Source organism: Protopterus annectens, chromosome 1.part1 (genome assembly GCF_019279795.1).
Source record: "Protopterus annectens isolate FY-2018-M chromosome 1.part1, PAN1.0, whole genome shotgun sequence".
In the NCBI taxonomy this organism is placed as follows: domain Eukaryota; kingdom Metazoa; phylum Chordata; order Ceratodontiformes; family Protopteridae; genus Protopterus; species Protopterus annectens.
The window spans coordinates 802,144,097-802,168,261 of NC_056726.1; positions in this window are offsets into that span (position 1 = coordinate 802,144,097).

The window sequence follows — 24,165 nt, forward strand, 5'->3', positions numbered from 1 at the left end:
GTGTTTGTGCGTGTGCCTCATTATGGCATTCCTGTTCAGGTGTGTGTGCGTTTCTGATGGGTGTCATCAGCCACGGCTCCAGTGCATAACCTGTATCCCCCACTAGGTGTCCGTGTGGGATGCCCCCATTGGCAAATGTCTGGTACAGCTGCGTCAAATGCCAGATGTGGGAATCGTGGTAACTCCCAGGGCAGCCAGCACACACATTCATTATTATGCCCTGGGCATCACACACGACCTGGCAGTTGATGGAGGGGAAGCCCTTGCGGTTAATGTAGGCCCTACCCCGCTCACCGGCTGGTGCTTTGATGCTTATGTGCGTGCAGTCTATTGCACCCTGTACCTCAGGGTATTCCACTATTTGCTGGAAGAGACGCATATTGCTGGCCAATACCTCACGGGCATTGGGGAAATATACATGATCACCGACATGTGCTGACATGGCATCCAGGAACTGGTGCAGTACTCTGGAGGCTGATGCCTGTGATATCCCCATCATATCGCCAGTTGGTCTCTGGAAGGTACCTGTTGCTAGTATTCTTAGGCCAACACATACCTTGGTTTCCACTGGGATGGGTTACCCTCTGTTGGTTCTGTGTGAGGCGTGGCCTGCACAGCTCAACAATTTGCTGCAGGAGCTCTCTGTCCACTCTATAGCGCTCTACTATCTCCAGCTCATGTAACCCATGGTAGGTGACCCTGGGCCTGTACACTCTTCTCCGTCTCCTCACTGTGGGTTGTCTGGCACCATCTGCATTGTCACCACCCTCAGCAAGTCGCCTATGTCTCATTATGACAGCTATGGCAGCCCCTAACATTTCTGCTCTGAGTTCAGCTTTTTCAGTTTTCACTTCTATTAGCTTACTCCTGTCTTGCAGTGTCCCTTAAGGGAAACATCCTGCTCTACTGTTTGCAGAGTTTTAAGTGCTGGGCTGGACTATATTCTGCCTGTGTAATTGCCTGCTTCTAATTGTTTTCACCTGCTAGCTTCAGCAGTTATCCCTTATAGCTTCCTATTAATTCTGTTGCTTCCTTTTTCCTCTCTGTTTCCTCAGGGGGGAGCAACGTGCATACTATCTGAAACACGCTCACAGTGGCTTACACGCGTGCACACATGCTTACACGGTTCAGAATCTACTTATTCAGGTTAGAACACGCGTACACCCACGCAAACACTGTTACACGTCTGCCAACAGCCTCCAACATGCTCAGCCTCCCCTACACATGTGCACACCCGCGCAAACAGTGTTAAACATCTCCCAACACGCTCCCACATCCTCAGACTGCCTTACACGCGCGCACACTGTCCTACTCGCGCTTCATGGCGCGCACACGTGCACATGCACGCACAGCAAGAAACTTTGGTGTAAGTAACAGTGTACACCTTCCATTTCTTGACTTTCCCTGACTTATCTAGTGGCACACCTCTTTCCATGATCTGTGCCTGTCATCTGTCATGTTACACTGGCCTCCAATGAACTGCATTTCTTTCTACCATTCCCCCCTGTGATGTCACCTATCTCCTACTCTATTCCTCCCCCTTATGTATCTCTTACACTACTCAGACTGTGCTCATTTGCTATGTGACTGTGTGATTCAGTATCCGAACCCTCATTTACATGATATTGCCTACTAATGCTTAGTTACATGTCTTAGACTCAGCTTCCCCCCTTAGCAACCACTACACGGTGGCCATGTTGGTTTTGGTCTGCTGGTCCCTGCATTGTCATTCCATGTATTGAATGAAACCCACATTTGTGGGTTTATAACCTTCTTTTTTATGTTTTCATACAGCGTAGCCCGTTTGCGCGGGGCAGCACTGGGTTTACACATCGGTGATCGCCGAAAAAAAAAATTATAATTTTATTATTTTGGCATCGGGTTGTATTGCCAATGGCCACATATTTGGCCATTGGCATGCTGCCTGAGTCATATGCAACCTTTTTTTGGAGCTGACATGGCTCCGTTGTGCAATTTGCAGAAATGTACTCAGTTGTCAACTGAGTACATTTCTGCAGCTAAAACGTCTCCTACACGGACTGCTTTCTGCTTCGTGGATCGCTAATATACCTCATTTGCATACCTTTCGGATGCAAGTGAGATATTTAGCATGTCCACGCCCAGTCCGTGTAAGAGACATTTTAGCTGGTCTCTTACACGGAGCTTAGGGCTGTTCCTGGATCGCGAGGCTTGCATGGAGTGTTGCACGTCTCTTACACTCCGTGCAAGCCTTCGTGAATCCTGCCCAAGCTCTTTTGGACTGCATGGAATGACTGATGTGAAAAATGTAAGAGAAGCATTAAAAAGGATAATGCTAAAATGACAGGAAACACTAACTGAGTGTTTATTAATGTTCGTCATTGATCTATGTATCTCTGTATGTGGGTGTACATACATAAACACACGCACACACACACACACACACACACACACACACACACACACACACACACACACACACACACACACACACACACACACACACACACACACATATTTAAATACGTGCACACTAACTTTTAAGGAACACTGGACTGGGGCAGCTTCCTGGTCCCATTCAGAAGATTGACTCAATGGAAATTTGAACTTCATATGGTAGAGACTATTTGATCAACTTCCCAAAATGTCAAAGCTTTTGAATGGAGAATGCGGTACAGAAGGGATCAGGGAATTTACCTTTTTCCCCACTGTACTGTGATCTCAGAGTTGGTATATATAGCATTCAGGGGGTGGGGGTGCAGGGGGGCTTGCCCCTCAGGAAAAAAACATGTACTTTTGTTGTTTTTTTCATTCAGCTTTTTGGAAAGATGATCATATGGTCTCAACCATATGAAGTTTTACTTTCTGTTGAGTTGATCTTCTGAATGGGATTCCTGAGAAGTGTATCCTAAATGTAGATGGGAAAATTGTTTTGGCACTGGATTGCTTGTATAGTACAAGATGGTGGCTTTGACACATGATATAGCTATCAGGTTAAAGAAGGAAGTCTTTCATGCAGTACTAGTGAGCATCTCCAAATTTGACTGAAAATGATCAAGTCAGGAAGGTAGGAGCTGCAGAATTCACTAAAAGAGAAGTTCCAGGTATGAGAAGAGTTTGGTCAATCAAGGATAATGGCTTTTTCATTGCACCAAATTGGTTTTGGCAAATCATCATGCAATTCAAGAGGAGGAATTCTGGTCAGACCATTTTCAAGAAGAATGGGGAAATGCTGACCTCAACTCAAGGCATTGTTGAAGGGTAAATGGAACAATTTGAGGAACTATGAAACCTGGTGAGCACTCCTTCCTCTGAGGATCCCATGCCAGAAGGAGGTGGTGTAAGTATATCTATTTCAGAATATAAGGTACCTGTTTTAATCGGTCACCTCAGTTATGGAATGACTGTAGCTGTGGCTAAGATTTAGCCTGATATAGTGAAAGCACTGGACATTACTGGAGTTTCTACATTAACACACCTTTTTAATTAATTTCACATACATTGCAGGGGTTGTGGGAGTTTGCTAATGTTGTCTGCTTTTGGTTTGTGGACCTAAAGAAGGTATGTGCTCATGTAACCTGAACTGTCCTGAGGGTAGTGTTACACGTTTACTGGATCCCGCAGCTTCTGCTGTATACTGTTTGGTCTGTGTTCCTGAGGAGTGAAAATTGCAGCCAAATAGTTGTTGTTAAGCCAGATGCACTTAAAATGTGCCCAGGTTGTAATTAAGGGTGTGCCATCTCCTGGTTTACAATTTCATGGATAGGATATAAAGGCACAGCTAAGGTATGCGGATTATCCAGTCTTGGGGTATAGAGTTACACCTTTGTTATTTGCAGACAATGTTGACTTCTTAACGTTAAGTGACTGTGATCTTCAGAATGCAATGGAAAGCTCTGCTGCTGGGTGTGAAGCATTTAGGATGAAATTCAGCATTTCCATATCAGCAGTCTTTGTTCTCTCAGTGACTGCAGTGGATTGCTCATGTAGTTGAGATCAGTGACTTCTTTAGGTAGAGGAGTTTATATATCTTAGTGTCTTGTTCACAAGTGAAGGTAAAGGAGATCTGAAGATCGATGGCATGGTTATAGAAGCAGCAGAGCTATTGACATTCTACTAGAATGTGCTAAGGAAAAAGAGGACCGAGTCAAAAGATGAAGCTCTCATTCTATCAGTCAGTCTGCATCTCCATGCATGCCTATGGTCATAAGATCTGGGTAGTGATCAAAAGGATGAGGCAACTGATACAAGTGGCAGACATGAGGGTCCTTGACAAAGTAGCCAAACCTATTCACCAAGATACAGTGAGGACCTCAGTAATCTTAGACAGTTTCAGAATATAGCTGTTACTCTTCCATATCCAGTGGAGTCAGTTGGGGGGATTCAGGAACCTTGTGAGGATAAAGTCTCATACTGGATACAGAACCAGGAGACACTGGACAGACTACACCATTCAGATTTCCTTTGAAATCCTGGGGATCCCAGAGATTGAACTGTCGAATCTTGATAAAGATATGAAACTCTATTCTTTTCTTCTAAGCTTGTTAACAGTGCAACACTGACTTTGACAAGATGACAGGTGGGTCAGAAAGTCAGTAAATGGGTGGATGAATGGAATGATGGATAGAATGATGGATGGATGGATGGATGGATGGAAGGATGGATGGTGACCTACTAAGCAGTACATGTGGGCCTAATACATAAGGCGACAGAATTTGTGCATTAGGCCCATGCTTAGACCCCACAAAACAAGGTATAATGGGTGGTTTGTTGAAACAAGAGGAGTTGGGGGAATTTTTGCCTGGTTAATTTGACTATCCTTGGTGACTAACCTTCATACTAAGAAAAGTATACTCATGCACCCACTTTTTGGTAACTTGGAGGCTACAGACAAGGCTAATTGTTTCCTTATTTCAGTCAAACTTTTTCACAGGTAGAAGTAGAGATTCTCATTAAGTGTGTTTCAGAGCACTAAGCAGTGTTTCTTAAACTTCTGGATATGCAACATTTAGAGATTAACCACTCCTGCCATGTGACAAACTTTATGTTATGGGATGAGACTAAGAACAGCTGCACAAAAGATATTGTGATCGAGCAACTACTGGATGTACAAATCCATGCTAGATGGACATAATTTCTGTGTAGCATGCACAGATTTGCAGAGTGAGTTTGCCTCAGTGCATTGTCTGCGTGCATGGTAGGGCTCCATGTTTCAGGTCTGGTGCACTTTGCATTTTGTGCATGATTCACAGTTTAATTTGGTGCATAAGTTACTCTTTTACTGCAGTCTAGGAACGGTATATGTTAAGATCTGACCATTATTCTCTTGGAAAACATTGCAGGCCCATTGTTTATTAGTCCAGCTATCCAGAACTGCATTTTATTTTGCATTTTGTAACCATAGATCATGACAGTTCATACACACATTGAACAAAGCAAAAAGTAATATAACTTTTGATTCACAAATTAAAAAGCTCCAAGTAGAGGGAAAGGCAGTCATTTTTCTGTTTTAAGTTACATTTTAATAGACACCTGGCTATCATTTAACTGCTGTTTATTTATGATTTACAGCTGGAATTCATAACATCTAATATATCAGATTAAAAACATATTACAAGCAGTTATTGTATTTATGATTCACAGTTGGGTGTAGACATTGAAAGTGTCAAACCAAAAGTATATTATAAGCATTTTCAACAAGGCTAACAACTAAAGATTTCAAATAAACAATACCTGATTTGTTGCTATTGGCTGGTATTCTCTTCTGGATATCTAGAGATTAATTTAAAAATGCATACGTTGAAATCATAACAATCATCTGGTTGTTGAATACATACTATCACATGATGCGTTACGGCTTGCAGTTTGGGAAACTTGCACAAAATCAGGATTGTTTCCAGAATTCAAATAAATGTTTACTGCATTTAACTTAACTGGGCTCATATGATCGTGATCCACTAAAAGAGTCTTAATCCACAGAACCATATTACCCATATTATATATGTAATACATTTGTATACGTATTTATAGATATGGACATCTATATAGATATGGATATTCCAAAGACATGCATCTGGAGCATCTCTCCCCAGGCCTCCGCTGAAAATAAACGATAAACAATATATATATATATATATATATATATATATATATATATATATATATATACACATATACTGTTCCAAAATTTCAGTAAAGTGAAAATGTTTGAGGAACTTGTATTACAAGATATACATGTTAATCAAGATACTATGTTTAAACATTTTGGAAGTAACCTTACGGAAATTAATCATTAACACAATTTAAAAATAATAAGGAAGTTGTGGTTTTAAAAGCTGATAAAGGGGGAGCAACAGTATTGTTGGAGACAACTGATTATATCGGTGAAGTATCCAAACAACTTGGGGATGTTAGATTTTATTTTAAACTACCATATGACCCAACTCAGGATTTTAAAAAGAAAATAGAAGCAATACTGCTGCTGCTTAAAAACAATGGTATTGTTACTGACAGTTTCTATAGAGAATTAATTTTGGAAGATCCAAAACCCCAGACATTTTACATATTGCCTAAGATACATAAGATCATAAGTTCTCCACCGGGATGTCCCAGAGAATCTGGTATGGGTTCTTTGACTGAGCCCCTATCTATGTATCTGAATCTCAACTCATGACCTTATTAAAGTTGATTAGAGCTAGAATACAGGATACTAATGAATTCCTTAGACTAATGAATGATCTACAGGTTTCAAATGGGTCTTATTTATGTACCCTAGATGTTCAATCTTTATATACCAGTATTCTGCATTCAGAAAGTATAGAAGCAGTTAGGTACTGGTTGGGAGAATATGGGCAATATTCAGAGGAGCATTGTAAATATCTGATTACTTTGGTATGCTTGGCCCTTGAACATAATGTGTTCCACTTTGGTAAACAGTGCTACTTGCAAGTCAGAGGTACAGCTATGGGTACTACCTTTGCCCCTATATACGCTGATCTGTTTATGGGGACTATGGAATGTAGTTTGATCTATAATGATGTAATCCATATAAAAATCAACTGATTATGTGGCGGTGCTTTTTAGATGATTGCTGGGGCATTTGGTCAGGATCTATAGAAGAATGACATGAGTTTTTATCATATTTGAATACCAATAAGTTTGATATTAAATTTGTGGATAAAATTGAACTATCCACTATTGACTTTTTAGATGTAAATGTTACCAAGGCCTTAGCGGTACTATGGTTACCAGTTTATATAGGAAACCCTTCACAAAAAATTGACTCTTGGAGGCTAATGATTGTCATCCAGGACATATGGTTAATAATATTCCAAAGGCAGAGTTTAAAAGGATGAGAATGATATGTAGTGATGACACTGACTATAGGAAAGAAGCTGAAAAAATGAGTGACAGATTTATAAAAAGGGGATATAATGTAGCTGAAATCAAAACAGTGAAGGATAGAGCTGTTAACTTTAAGAGAGAACATTATCTAACAGAAAATAAAAAAAAGATCAGAAAATGAGGATGGGATAGTTCCTAAAATAAGGCTAAGTACAACTTTTGGTGCAAATACATTTAGATTTAAAAGAATAGTGAATAAATACTGGCGCATACTAAAATCAGATGATTTTTTTTGATCATTGCCTAGATGACCATTGTTCATATAGCTATTGCTGAGGAAAGAATATAGGGGAACTACTTTCTTGGTATAAAAGGATGGACCGTGAGACAAAAACATTAAGATTAATGCTGTTAGGCATAATAATTGTTGTGGTAACTGTGTATATTGTATGAGAATTTCCACAACTAAATCATTCACTTCAGTGAATACGCCAAAATTATTTGAAATTAGATCACATTACTTTCCGCACAGATTGGGTGATTTATATGGCCATATATCAGTGAGGAGCGTTATACATAGGACAAACTTCTAAAAGACTGCAAAATAAATTTGTGATGTTATAAGGCAGAGCAGCACTAGGCAGGTCCAGCTTATGAGTAACACTGCTCACAGGTGTATGACCGTTGTGTCAGATATCACCGCCACGTCATGCTAGAGTAACAGAGTTAATGTGTGTTCATGCATGCAATGAAGTACTCCATAAGTGCCAGTGATAATCACCCAGAGAGCCCTAAGGGGGTCAGTACAGCAAAGTGTCAAATTTATCATATAAATGAGGAGGAAAGAGGGTTAGGGAAGTAACAAAAGGGCAAGTAGAGGAAAACACAAATGGGGAACCATAGAGTATGATACGTGGATAGAGAGAAAAAGACATTCTTCTTTCTTTCTTTCTTTCTTTCTTTCTTTCTTTCTTTCTTTCCTTTTTCATTTTTTCTTTCTTTTTATTTTTTTCACATTAACCCCTTTTCTTATATATAGACAAGAAGGGGAGGTGGAGAAGATATGAAGAAAGACATGTGGAAGAAATGGAGGAATTAGGGATGGTAACAGGGGTAGATAAGCAAACATAAAAAGTAGACATAGATAGACAAGGACAGCATACATAGAAAATGGAGGGATAACCGAGGATAGACAAAGAGAGAGACAGAGAGTGGATAGCTAGTAATGAGGAAGGTTGGATAATGAACAATGTATGGGGCATGACATGTAAGAAAGTAGAACAGCCAGACTGGCATTGGGTAGTGTTAAATAAAATAAGATTTCAATACACAGGAGGTTCAGGTTAAAAAGTTTACTAGTGTACACCAGGAGGCAAAAAACGTACAAGTACAGAATTTTGTCTGACATGAAACAGGAAGCACACAATTTTATATAGGTTTAACATTTAAGCTATGCCCACCTTACTGACGTGATATGTCACAGGGCATCTACCTCACTTTTAGCTTACAGTCTTCTATTCATAAAGCTGTTGATGCTGTATATTTAAAAAAACTTTTCCTCTAGATACAATACGGCCTTGCTATCCAGCTGGTCAGACATAATGGGCAGGATTCATGAAGGCTTGCACGGAGTGTAAGAGACGTGCAACACTCCATGCAAGCCTCGCGATCCAGGAACAGCCCTAAACTCTGTGTAAGAGACCAGCTAAAACGTCTCTTACACGGACTGGGCGTGGACATGCTAAATACCTCACTTGCATCCGAAAGGTATGCAATTGAGGTATATTAGCGATCCACGAAGCAGAAACCAGTCCATGTAAGAGACGTTTTAGCTGCAGAAATGTACTCAGTTGACAACTGAGTAAGTTTCTGGAAATTCCACAATGGAGCCATGTCAGCTCGAAAAAAAGGGTGCGTATGACTCAGGCAGCATGCCAATGGCCAAATATGTGGCCATTGGCAATATAACCCGATGCCAAAATAATAAAAATATTTTTTTTTTTTCGGCGATGTTTAAACCCAGCGCAGCCCCGCGCAAACAGGCTGCGCTGTATAAAACATGAAAATGAATGTTATAAACCCACAAATGTGGGTTTCATGCAATACATGGAATGACAATGCAGGGACCAGCAGACCAAAAACAACATGGCCACCATGTAGTGGTTGCTAAGGGGGGAAGCTGAGTCTAAGACATGTAACTAAGCATTAGTAGGCAATCTCATGTAAATGAGGGTTCGGATACTGAATCTCACAGTCACATAGCAAATGAGCACAGTCTGAGTAGTGTAAGAGATACATAAGGGGGAGGACTAGAGTAGGAGATAGGTGACATCACAGGGGGGAATGGTAGAAAGAAATGCAGTTCATTGGAGGCCAGTGTAACATGACAGATGACAGGCACAGATCATGGAAAGAGGTGTGCCACTAGATAAGTCATGGAAAGTCAAGAAATGGAAGGTGTACACTGTTACTTACACCAAAGTTTCTTGCTGGGCGTGCATGCGCACGTGTGCGCACCATGAAGCGTGAGTAGGGCAGTGTGTGCGCGTGTAAGGCAGACTGAGCATGTGGGAGCATGTTGGGAGATGTTTAACACTGTTTGCGCGGGTGTGCGCGCATGTAGGGCAGGCTGAGTATGTTGCAGGCTGTTGGCAGACGTATAACAGTGTTTGCGCGGGCGTACGCGCGTTTTAACCCGAATAAGTAGATTCTGAACCATGTAAGCACGTGTGCGTGCGTGTAAGCCACTGTGAGCGTGTTTCTGATAGTATGCACGTTGCTCCCCCCTGAGGAAACAGAGAGGAAAAAGGAAGCAACAGAATTAATAGGAAGCTAGCAGGGATAACTGCTGAAGCTAGCAGGTGAAAACAATTAGAAGCAGGCAATTACACAGGCAGAATAGTAGCCCAGCCCAGCACTTAAATCTCTGCAAACAGTAGTGCAGGATGTTTCCCTTAAGAGACACTGCAAGACAGGAGTAAGCTAATAGAAGTGAAAACTGAAAAAGCTGAACTCAGAGCAGAAATGTTAGGGGCTGCCATAGCTGTCATAATGAGACATAGGCGACTTGCTGAGGGTGGTGACAATGCAGATGGTGCCAGACAACCCACAGTGAGGAGACGGAGAAGAGTGTACAGGCCCAGGGTCACCTACCACGGGTTACATGAGCTGGAGATAGTAGAGCGCTATAGAGTGGACAGAGAGCTCCTGCAGCAAATTGTTGAGCTGTGCAGGCCACGCCTCACACACAGAATCAACAGAGGGAAACCATCCCAGTGGAAACCAAGGTATGTGTTGGCCTAAGAATACTAGCAATAGGTACCTTCCAGAGACCAACTGGCGATATGATGGGGATATCACAGGCATCAGCCTCCAGAGTACTGCACCAGTTCCTGGATGCCATGTCAGCACATGTCGGTGATCATGTATATTTCCCCAATGCCCGTGAGGTATTGGCCAGCAATATGCGTCTCTTCCAGCAAATAGCGGAACACCCTGAGGTACTGGGTGCAATAGACTGCACGCACATACGCATCAAAGCATCAGCCGGTGAGCGGGGTAGGGCCTACATTAACCGCAAGGGCTTCCCCTCCATCAACTGCCAGGTCATGTGTGATGCCCAGGGCATAATAATGAATGTGTGTGCTGGCTGCCCTGGGAGTTACCACGATTTCCACATCTGGCATTTGACGCAGCTGTACCAGACATTTGCCAATGGGGACATCCCACACGGACACCTAGTGGTGGATGCAGGTTATGCACTGGAGCCGTGGCTGATGACACCCATCAGAAACGCACACATACCTGAACAGGAACGCCATAATGAGGCACACGCACAAACACGTAATGTAATAGAGCGTGTGTTTGGGCTGCTCAAGTCATGGTTCCAGTGTCTGGACACATCTGGTGGAGCCTTGCAGTACACACCAACTACATGTACCCAAATTGTCATGGTATGTGCTATGCTACATAATATGATCTTGCGAAAACAGCTGCAGCAGGACCAGCATAGGGCCGGGCCAAACAGCCCCCCACCATTGCCAAGGCCATCACAGGCAGAGCGTGACTCGGAGGAGGAACAACCTGAGCCTGCCCCAGTAGGCAGAAGGAGGCGTGCCCAGTATGCCCTGGCCTTGGCAAAGAGGCAACGCATAGCACATACACTGGCTCAGTAGGAACCCTGGGAATGATACCCCCTCTGACTCACTCAAATAATAACATGGATGCCTAAAATGACATGACCTGTTCACAAACATGTACAGGGAAGTGTAATATGCACATCTGACAGAGGCAGCCCTGCAGCACCACCTGAGGCATGAATGCTATGTGTTAAGTAATGTAACACCATGTACTATATGCACACCTGAGCACCCTGACTAACATCCACCCTCAACAAGCACGAAGCCACAAAATGACGATGGGATGATCAAGTGCAATAACTGGCTGAAGTAATGCAGTTAGTCAAAGGGGAGCCAATGTGTTTCAGGCTGGGAAGACATGTGGAGCTTGACATGATGCACCACTTGCTAGGGGTGGCGTGCACCTATCATGCCATGCCATGCCCCATGGATACTGGCAAAGGCTGTCAGTACCCACAGCATGCCCTGAATAGGTAAGTCTCAAAACAAAAACCCACCTTCATAGGTTCTACAAGGGATAGGAACCTAGATGTAATGCTACCCAATGACAGATGTATAAACAGCAAGATGTGTGCAGTGTAAACGCACACAGTATAGAGAATGTAGATACCAGTCCTGTAATAGAGAACTGGGTCAAGGCTCACATCAGCACCCTAACACTACCAGGTCACACATCATACTGTGTGGTACAGTCGCAAAACATGGAACAAGCTACAAAAGGAGGGTGACTAGCAAGAAATGGCAAGGATAACGACACCCCCATGTTGGTACCACAACAAGAAGCAGCATGGATTAGCCATGGTCAAATACCAATGGCTAAAACCGCCTCCCAGTATATAGCCTGCTGCAGACTACTGTCCTAATACCAGGAACTGCACCTGGCCTATGTCGGAATACATGAATATATCAAGACCCCCAAACCACATTATATTGCTTGACTGAAAATACCCAGACATACACCGGGAGCATTATACTAGCACCAACACAGTAGGAGAAAATTACCCAGATTCCATAAAACAAAATGCCCAGGAACAATGTACCACTCCCACAAGAGGGGTAAGCATACTGGATGTGATAATCAGCAACATGTGTACTGGATGGCAAGATGAGAAGTGTACCCCTCACTGGTAAGACCAGACCATAGAGTAATCACACTGGATATACACATCCTGACCCCAGTCCCTGGCCAGAATACCACAGTGAAAAACATGTGTAAAGCATAGGTTGCAGCCCTCAAAATCGATGTTGAATCCACAAAAGGCCCTGTGCAAGTGCAGGATATGGGACACACCACAGAACATGTTATACAGGCATTCCATGAACACAGCCAGGAATGCTTGGAGTATGCAGTCACAAATAACAACAACACACAATGCCATACACGCAGGCATCTGGCATGCTGGCCCCAGCCATTACCAAACCATGCAAGAGAATGAGGAAGCTACCACATGATAGAGCAAACATAAAAAGGGAAGTAATCACTGACCAGTAGTATGGCAATAACATATGTCCACACATACAATCCACTAAGTCCAGCCACAACAAGTAGAATCTGTGAATCCAGAGGCAATGTGACACCAGTCCCAAGTACACAGACAACCACAACACCCCCCAATAAATACTAATATATGTGATAGATGCATCCATGTATCCAAACCAGAGGTTGAGCTCCGCCAACTCAGTACTGTCAAAACTAGTCAGGAGGAGAAGGTAACCACATACACCACAAACCCAGTCCCACATAGACCTACCACAACTGTAAACCAAACACATAAACACAGACAAATATTCCCGGAGGCTGTAACACCAACAGAAGCCTCTAAAGCAGATCACAAGCAACCACAACCTTCAAACATAGCACATGCAACGAATAGTACGCAAAGCTGGTGTGCCAAACAGTCACAGGCCAGAAGGAGAAACAACATGCCTGATACAGTCGTAATAGGTGTCTGTATAGGCAGACACACTGCTGTCCCACTCACCAGACTGAACAAGGGAAAGGGTAGAGTAAGCTGCCTGTAGGCTGCCACAAAATGCCACATAACACAAGTACGCAGGTCACCCCAAAGCAAGCAGAAATATGATGCACTCAATGTCCATGCTGGTGTGAATTACCTGAGATGTACCTCCCTGGTCAACATCAAAAGAGACATGGATGGTCCCTCTGAGTATGTACCCCAGGGCGGTATGACACTGGCTGTGTGCAGCATCCAACACTCACCAAGAATGATGCCACAGTACAAATACAGAATGCTCATGTTTAATAGCTGGCACAGTTACAGCTGTCAGTCCAAGAGGGTCTAATGTGTGTCTGCTTGAGATGTCAAGCATGACAAGCCATGCTGCTGTTCCAGGGATGGCTTGCAGCTGTTACCCGTGTGCGTCTGGATACTGGATAAGGCCTCTGCCGCCTCCATAGAGCCGTATGTAGGCAAGGCCAAAAAGACTACCCACCACCCTAGAAAACATAAGTGGTAGGAAACATAAGGGTAATGCTGACCAATGCCAGATGTGTAAACTGCAATATGCATGCCCCTGAGGCACCTCCCATTATGGAGAACATTGATGTCTGTGCAGTGACAGAAGCCTGCTGCAAGCCTAGTGATAGCACACCAGCACTACTAGGTTATACCACATATCATGTGTTATGGCCCCAACACCTGCACCAAAACATCAAAGGAGGGGAGTATCCATATGCAGCACAGACACCCATATTGCCAGGTAACTGACAATGCACAAAGCAGTGGAGACCACCCATGTGCACATAACTGTAGTCAAAACTGCTGTACAGTCTGTAGCATGCGACAGACCACACTCTCACACACAAGAACTCCACCCAGACATCCGAAGACACTGGACAGTATGAATGTCCCACCAAATACCAGACAAGGTACACACAAATTACCACATAGGTGTCAAACCATTATGTATGCAAGGAGTAATCAGGGACCTAGGGACACAGGTCGACATTAATCTGTCATGTGACACACACAATGCCAATGTGGCTATGAAGATTGTCGATACTGGACACCGTATCATGAAAGGATTCACACCAACATCAACAGAGGTCACTGTGCCGCTGTACTGTAACCTTATCAGACCCATAATCTAGTACAATGACTCATATGGGATGTACCGTACGTGACACCTTCAGCGGTTCGGAAGACCTCATAGTTACCCCACCAACAGGATAAAGGGTGTGAAATATATGTCATATGCTGCCTGGCTGTAGACACCCCAGCTGACTGCAGTCACACACTGCCTACACAGAGGCATTGTATGTCTGTTGTACAAGGCCATGTCCAACACAGGAGTAATGGACATGCTACACCACAGGAAATCAAAGCCATTGAAGCTGTGAGAGTCACAGATGTCAGCCGCAACACATAATGAAATAAGATGTGCTGGAGGGACAGATACATAACCCAGACGCTCCCCACACCCAGAAACAGGATCCCAATCCATGGTAGACAGAGCCCCTCACTGACACCCCTCAACAGGAATATTGCCAAGTGGATGGATGACCGTACATGTATACTGGGGGTCCTCACTGTGTCACGACCAGACAGAGGCACAGTGAATAACTTCATAAATGGCCATAATTGAACATAGCAAGGGGTGGCGAAAGACACACACACGCTGGCTAGGATTACTAATGGCCTAGGGTGTATAGCCTAGTATGAACCCATGAACCTATGAAGATACAAAACGTACAGGACACTAAGGATAATCACAAGGCTTACCCAACTGATGGTAGGAACCATGTTGGGCATCCACAGATATGCTCCGAATCACACAGATATTACAAACAACATACCAAACACACACACATATTGCTAACATACAACCTGTCAGGTGTATTGCAAACACCCCCCCCCCGAGTGCAAAATACCTATCCCAGCAGACTGATGGTCCCCTGACATTGCAGATGCTGAGGTAACAGCCATCATCTGCAAAGCAGAACACACAGCAGCAAAGGTATGTGATGGTGTCCTGTGCTGAGGCCAACATGGACTCCAAGAATAATGGAATGCCAAATCACGCTACTGCCCAATGTCAGCCTTACCACAGGATATGTACCCAAAGAGCAGTGTACAACAACAGTGGTCCATCACAACAAAGGTGTTGCCTGAATGGATACTCAAAACTACCACCCCAGGATCCTGACAAGCTTGTTCTGCACAGCTATGGAAAGGATCAGTATGTACCGCAGACAGAAGGCTATTGAGGACCTACTGATACTGGACCCTACACAGTGTGGCTGTTGTAACTGCAGAACCTGCCCCTAAACATGTCTGACCCATTTGAAGCAGTCATTAAAGTCATTGATGAGGGCAATGTGGTCCACACCGCGTAGCTGGACCGTGCACATGCTTCTAGACAATACCGTACGAGTTCAGTATGGATATGTTCAGCAGCTTAAATATATACCCCTATGTCAGTAGAGGGGTTGCAAACCAGACCAAGGACAGAACTGACATGGTCAGACATGCCGCATCCATGTCAGACTACAAAGCGGATGAGTGGCATCCCACAAGGCCTGGTCTTGGCCCCCCCCACCCCCGTTCTGTATATATGTCCCATAGGAATAGGCCAACATGGAAGGACTGTGACTGAACATGTATGCAGAGGAGTACAAACAGCCCACCATATCTGACCACCAGCTGACACAAGCAACCCACAAAAGGGCCACTTACAAACAGACAACTGTAGCCATAGCCATGTCAGCAAGCTAATTGCAGAACTGTGTATAGACAACCACCGTGGATATACAGTAAGTGCCCACAAATTACCACACAGGTGTTAACCCATGAGGTACCTAACATGTAATGTGAGACCTGGGTACAAAAGGTGATAAATATCCTGCACTGGACAAACATGTGGCTGTAGTGTTCACAGAAACATGTACCATATACCCACCCAAACATGAAGGTTGGCAGATGTAGATAAGGGGAACTCACTGTGGCTCTGCAGCCATCCTCCATCAGCGCCACAACTGACTACAATAGCCCCTGTGGGATATACCACAGCAGACACCTCCATCAACTGTAAAGTCAACAACAGTACCCCACCAGGGGTAGCAAAGAGCATGAACAGATGCCATGTGTTGCCTGAGTAAACAAACTGCAGCCCCACACACCGCCATCCTTCCCAGCTACAGGAAAGCTGTGCCTGCTGTATGAAGCTATGTCCAACCTGGAATGAATGAACATGTTGCACCTTGTACAATCTGAATGGCAGTGAGCTATGCACATGAGAGACCTGAACCCCAGCACTGACATACATAGGACAAGCTGTACAGAATGATCCATAACACAGAAGGCACCCCCACTCTTCAGTAAACTCCTGGTACAGGTCAGCCAGAGAGCCGCATATCGACACCCCTAAAGAGAAATCCTGATGAGTGTATGGGAGATGGTAGGCTAACCCTGGGTATCACTGTTATGTCAGAGGTAGACGGAGGCACAGTATACTAACCATGACATATGTCATGGCAAACTCCAGTTACAATGTGTGTCGAAGGACAAACACAGCCTGTGACTAGCATCAGAAATGGCCTAGGGAACATCGCTAGTGTTTGCCAATGTCCACCCATGTTGTGGAATACACTAGCAATGTTGGATGAGCCTGGTGTAGGTAGTCCATATCTGAACATATTGCAACATGGTCATATGTGCACAACTGGCCCCTACACAGTCTGTTGTGCTCACTATGAAGATGTCAAGCAGTCATAGGACTAAAGCCCAGGATACTGTCCACCACAGTGAAAGTACTGAACCAGTACACTATACGGTACTACAGTGTTAGGTCATTATGAAAGTATGTTGAGAACTGTCTGCAAAGTATCCCATGCAATCCCTGCAGGCACAGTATAATCCCTGTTGTGGCAGACACGAAGCAGTTGGCCAGTTAGTACACAACATGACACCCAACACACAACCATAAACGTGAGATATTGTTGAAGTTCACACACACCCAAATATGTGGTGGACTTCAGAGTGCAACATATGGAAAGCTCACACTGGGCATGCTCGCACACTTTGATAAATGAGGCATATGTCAGACAACATGCCATGGAAAGGCTGAACTGGGCATGCTCACACACTTAGGCCATATGTCCGATTAGGAGTTGACCACACATATCTGGTATTTGTACGTGTCAGTCCAGGAACCAACCACAACACAGCAATCAGCCCAGTGCACACAGTAAATGACCACAGAGACATAAGTGATATAGTGGATCGCTGTCATATGCAAACATCTTCCACAGATACACAAGTTGGTCATAGGAACAGGGAATGCTATGGCAATAAAGACCTGCAAACAGTAGAACAGCACAACAAATATTGTGCATCTGACAATTGAACATATGGGTGTAGCGGTCAATACTAGGCTTGTTGCCCTAGGGAATGACAGCTCAGCCAGAGTGTGCTTGGCATCTACATCCCCAGGATAGTAGGCTACTGTGCCACTGTAAAGTAGGTCACAGAAGGCAACATGTGAGGCTAGTGAGCTGTGCCTCTGTCAAGCAGGGGCACCGTGGAGGTCCTAGGGATTGAATGTGCTAAGCCACAGCCATGTTGTCAGTGTGTGCTGTGAGAGGGTTGCTGAGGATCTCTGACAGTAGGTGTCCGTCAATAACAGACTGAGGGGAGCCCTATCTGCATTCTCTGAATGATTCCAATGTCAACACTGTGTTGTAATGAGTATTTGTGAATGAAGTGCCATGCCAGAACAGTTCACAGATGTCCTCCCTCTGTGGGCTACAGCTCTGCAATGTATTAGGTCACTCTGTCTGTTGTACGGTGCATATATGGCTGGTGTACAGCTGACAGGTGTCTTGTTGTGGAGCAGTCATGGGTATATGTGGGATAGCATGACCAATGCAAACCATACACATGCTCATAGAATGCAATTGTCAAGGATTATGCTGAGTGGCCAGTATAGTCCTCCAGCATGGGTCCTCTGAAGTCGTCCACCGCAGTCTACACAAGTGTAGAGTCTGCTTGTGCTAAATACAGTTTGTGTGCAGTGACAACCTTGCCTGGGGGTGGAGATGGGATATGAATGTCCAGGGAAAGGTGGGTATGGTCAGATATCAACAATGGTGGTCTACCTCTGGTGTGGAACAGTGAGTACCCACGTTGCAGATGGACAGGTGCAATATGTATTGCCCCATGTGGCTGTGGTATGTGGTTCTGCCATAGCACATGGACCCACAAATTGTAGTGGCTGTAGGGTAAAGTGGTAGAGGCCTGAGTAGTTCTCACACACAATATGCCTGTACCTGATGTTAACAACTGGAATGGTGTATGTGAACACCTGCATATCCTGGCACTGTTCCCAGGGAAGCTAAGTGTGTGTCCTGGATGTGGGTGTGGTGTTCTGGACTGGTTGTGTTGTGTGTTACAGGTCCTGTGGTCCCAAAGCATGGTATAGAACATAACCTGCCAGTGCAATGTGCATATCTGGCCCTGACGTAGGTGGCTGCAAATGCATATATATGCTATCCCCCACCTGACAGGTAGTACTACATCTACATACCTCTGTAGAAATAAAGATGTCAGCACCCTATAAATACTACAGGTGCAGAACAAATGCCCAGTAATTCGGATAGTGTGCTTTGCTAATGCATCTCCCTCAAATGTCATAATATAGTTAGATAGGGGTCTGAATCCTGCAAATGCTCAGTGTGTATGTGAAAGGCTATGAGAGGGAAATGACCCTTTTGGCAACTGGGAAAACACACTACAGGATGCACATTTCCCTTTCTAAACACTGATGATGTCAGCACCCTATAAGTACAGCAGGAGAAAGAAAACCACCTAATAATGCGAATAGCACACTCCGCTAATGCATCCGTCTTGAGTGTCATAACATAGTTAGGTAGGGGTTTGAATCTTGTACATGGGGTTTGTGTGTGTGAAAGAAAAATCCCCCTTTTGGCAACTGGGACCCTTTTGGCAACTGGGAAAACACACTACAGGATGCACATTCCCCTTTCTAAACACTGATGATGTCAGCACCCTATAAGTACAGCAGGAGAAGGGAAACCACTCAGTAATGCGAATAGCATGCTCCGCTAACACGTCCGTACTGAGTGTCATAACCTAGTTGCATAGGGGTTTGAATCCTATACATGCTCAGTGTGTGTAAAGAGAGTTAGTGTGTGTTCAAGACTGTTTGAAAGAAATATCCCTTTTGCCAACTAGGAGAATACAATACAGGATGCACATTCCCCTTTCTAAACACAGATGATGTCAGCACCCTATAAGTACAGTAGAAGAAGGGAAGCCTCCCAGTAAAGCAAATAGCGTGCTCTGTTAATGCGTCCGTCTCAAGTGTCATAACATAATTAGGTAGTGGTCTGAATCCTGCAAGTGTGTGTGTTTGGATGAGGGGAGTTAGTGTGTGTGCAATTTTGTGTGAGGGAAATGTCCCTTTTGGCAACTGGGAGAACACACTACAGGATGCACACTCCCCTTTCTAAACACAGATGATGTCAGCACCCTATAAGTAAAGCAGGAGAAAAAAAAGCCTCCTAGTAAAGCAAGTAGCACGCTCTGTTAATGCAGCTGTCTCGAGTGTCATAACATAGTTAGGTAGTGGTTTGGATCCTGCAAATAGCAAGTTTGGCTGAGGGGAATTAGTGTGTGTTCAATTTTGCGTGAGAGAAATGTCCCTTTTGGCAACTGGGTGAACACACTACAGGATGCACATTCCCCTTTCTAAACACAGATGATGTCAGCACCCTATAAGTACAGTAGGAGAAAGGAAGTTTTCCAGTAATGCGAATAGCGCACTCCGCTAATGTGTCTATCTCAAGTGTCATAACATCGTTAGGTAGTGGTTTGAATCTTGCAAGTGTGTGTGTTTGGATGAGGGGGGTTAGTGTGTGCAATTTTGTGTGAGGGAAATGTCCCTTTTGGCAACTGGGAGAACACACTACAGGATGCACACTCCCCTTTCTAAACACAGAGGATGTCAGCACCCTATAAGTACAGCAGGAGAAGGCAAGCTTCCCAGTAATGCGAATAGCGTGCTCTGCTAATGCATCCATCTCAAGTGTCATAACATAGTTAGGTAGTGGTTTGAATCCTACAAATGGCAAGTGTGTGTGTTTAAATGAGGGTGGTTAGTGTGCGTTCAATTTTGTGTGAGGGAAATGTCCCTTTTGGCAACTGGGTGAACACACTACAGGATGCACATTCCCCTTTCTAAACACAGATGATGTCAGCACCCTATAAGTACAGTAGGAGAAGAAAAACCTTCTAGTAATGCAAATAGCACACTCTGCTAATGCGTCCGTCTCAAGTGTTATAACATAGTTAGGTAGTGGTTTGAATCCTACAAGTGTGTGTGTTTGGATGAGGGGGGTTAGTGTGTGTGCAATTTTGTGTGCGGGAAATGTCCCTTTTGGCAACTGGGAGAACACACTACAGGATGCACACTCCCCTTTCTAAACACAGATGATGTCAGCACCCTATAAGTACAGCAGGAGAAGGGAAGCCTTCCAATAATGCGAATAGCATGCTCTGCTAATGCGTCCTTCTCAAATGTCGTAATATAGTTAGGTAGTGGTTTGAATCCTACAAATGACAAATGTGTGTGTTTGGATGAGGGGGGTTTGTGTAAGGGAAATGTCCCTTTTGGCAAATGGGAGAACACACTACAGGATGCACATTCCCCTTTCTAAACACAGATGATGTCAGCACCCTATAAGTACAGCAGGAGAAGGGAAGCCTCCCAGTAATGCGAATAGTGCATTCTGCTAATACGTTTCTCCCGAGTGTCGTAATCTAGTTAGGTAAGAGTTGGAAACCTGTAAATGGCATGTGTGTGTGTTTGGATGTGGGGAGTTTGTGTGTGCGCATTTCTGTATAAAAAGCATGTTAGTTTTGGCAATCAGGAGATCACACTACCTGATGCACATTACCCTTTCAAAATACTGATGTTGTCAGCACCCTATAAGTACAGCCAGAGAAGAGAAACTATCTAGTTATCCGAATAGTGCTCTTCGCTAATGCGTCTTTCTCACGTGTCATGACTTAGTTAGGTAGGGGAATGAATCCTGCAAAGGGCAAGTGTGGGGGTAGTAGGGTGTGTGTAAATGCAAGTATGAAAGAACCGATGCTTTTGGCAAATACTACAATACACCAGATGCTGCATATTCCCCCAGTAAACACAGGGGATGTCACCACACTATCAGCACAGCCAAACAGGGCTAGATGGCTAGTAATGCCAATTATGCGCTCTGCTACTGTGTCTATTACCATTGTCAGAGTACAGATAGGTATGTTTTGGTAACCCACAACTGCCACGTGTGGTTGTGTCACACAGTATGACCTTGTGTGGGTCCTTGTACATAACAATGCATGCCATTGCCTAAACCAGCAATGGCATTGCACACATGATGTATGTGTGTGACACATACACATAAATACCTGTGACCTGCAGTAGTTACCATGTCTGATACATGCCTCGAGTGGATAAATGGTATTTGCAATGTATACCAATATGAGTGTGTCTTACTTTGCAGGGTCCGCACGTGGTATGTCTCCATACAGTGTGGGTGTATATGGTGAAATACCTACAGCAGGGGATACACATCTGGTCTGGGCCATATACTGTACATGTAGTCGATGTACAGGTGCTGCATGTTCCCACCTGTTGTGGTAGTGGTAACATGTCATTCCACTGCAATTCAGTGACCACATGCTGTGAACCCTTCAACTAGTGTGTTGTAACTACAGTAATGCTCACGCACAATGTTTGGCTGGATGCAGTCTAGCCATATAAACACAGTTCTTGAGACTGTCATATTGCCAGTGTTGTTATGGAGGATAGGTGGTCTTCCTGTGTATGGGAGGGTTGTGTGTGCCAGGCTATGAACCAGATGGCAGTCCGACACACTGTTAGCTGCACATGATTAGGCCCCGATGCTTTGTGCTGTGCCAACAACCTGGAGGTGTGTGTATCTGTAGTACCTTGGGATACCACCCCCCTTGTCTATGTGTGTTACATGTGTAGGGGACGACAGGCATGGTATGGGGCATAACCTGTCAGTGATGGGTAACACCTGTGAGCCATGAATCAGGAATCTGGTACTGCACAGACATTGCAGTTCACCGTGCTGAGGACAGTGTCTGGTGCATGCATCTTCCGGTGTACACTGCTGTTGTTGTGTAGCAGCACTGTTAGTGTCCTAACCTGTGTGATACCTACGGAGGTGGCTATGTAAACCATTTCCTGCAGCATAAGGCAGTATGTGTGTACCAAGGAGCTTTGCCATTATACATCGGGCCATGGGTGTAACGTGCAAGATGACCCTTGCACATCATTGTGGCTTCCCTAGCATGTAAGCACACATTGACAGCCAGCGGATACCCTATGAATGACAGTGGAGACTGAGCATAATGTAGACATACAACACCCTTCCCACATATAGTGGTAGCATACCTGGTGAGGGTATGTTGGCAACCAAGATCAGGCTCATACTGGCCTGTGCCACATGCTGAGAGATCCATTCTATGTTCCCTATCATGTAGTCCAGGGAGGTATGTCTCAGGTCAGCCATACTGGCATGGTCAATGAGTGAGTCATGTGTCCATGCCTCTGACTGACCTGTATGCATGTGTTCTGTGGTGGACCATAGTGCCCATGAGGCATATCACTGTGACCTTCACCAGATACAGCCTGTTGAGCGGGACCCCAGTGCAGCACCCAAGACAGGTACCTGACACATATGTAGCAGGTGTGTTGTGTAGCCCTACAGGCTGTGAGTGTGTGGCAAAGGGGATGTGTGTGCCATGTGTGGCATGTGCTCTGTTCCAACGGAACATATGCATGTGTGCCAGCTGCGGAGGTGTGTGATGCTCAGGCAGGATGCTATTCTGAATCCCCACATATGCCCCAGTGTGTTCAGCATGCTGTCTGTGCGTGACAATGTCTGACTTGTATTGTAGTCACTGTAATATATTTTATTTATTTATTTATTTATTTATCCTACATTTGTTGACCGGGATAGTCCAACTGGATGCATGTCCATTTCCAGGGGAGGCCCGGGGAGAAAAGCTACAAGGGTAAGCAGATACAGCATTACATAATACCAGCATTACATATTACAAACAGATTATTTACAGAGATTACATAAGTAAGCAAGTTAAACATGTTCCACAGGTTAATGTTAGTCCTGAGCACAAGTCAGGATTAAATTAAATTACACAGTAAACTGGTTCACAGATTTTACACATTCGAGTTAGCCAGGCTTGATACATTGACATAGCCAGTTAAGTGACAAATGTTGTTTGAGTATAGTGTTAAATTGACCTAAGGTGGACAGTAGGGTAATATCAGCTGGAAGTGAGTTCCAGGATCTACTTACAGAGTTTGCAAAGAGAGAATCACCAGCTGTGTTATTAAATTTGCTAGTCTGAATTAGTAGTTTGTTAGAGGATCGAAGCGGTCTAGGATTGTTATAGGGGGTGATAATATTTGAAGTGCAGGAGTATTGTCCAGATTATAGAGGATTTTATAGGCCATAATCAGTTGGTTATACTGTATTAGGCTGGGTTAAAAAAATTGGGAAAAAAAGCCGATTTTAGGGGTTGAATTTCAATTGGGAATTTTTGTCCTTTAAAAGGCAAGGGGGGGCCCAGTTGGCAAAACCTTTTGGCCCCAAAGTTTGGGGTTGGTAAAGGGG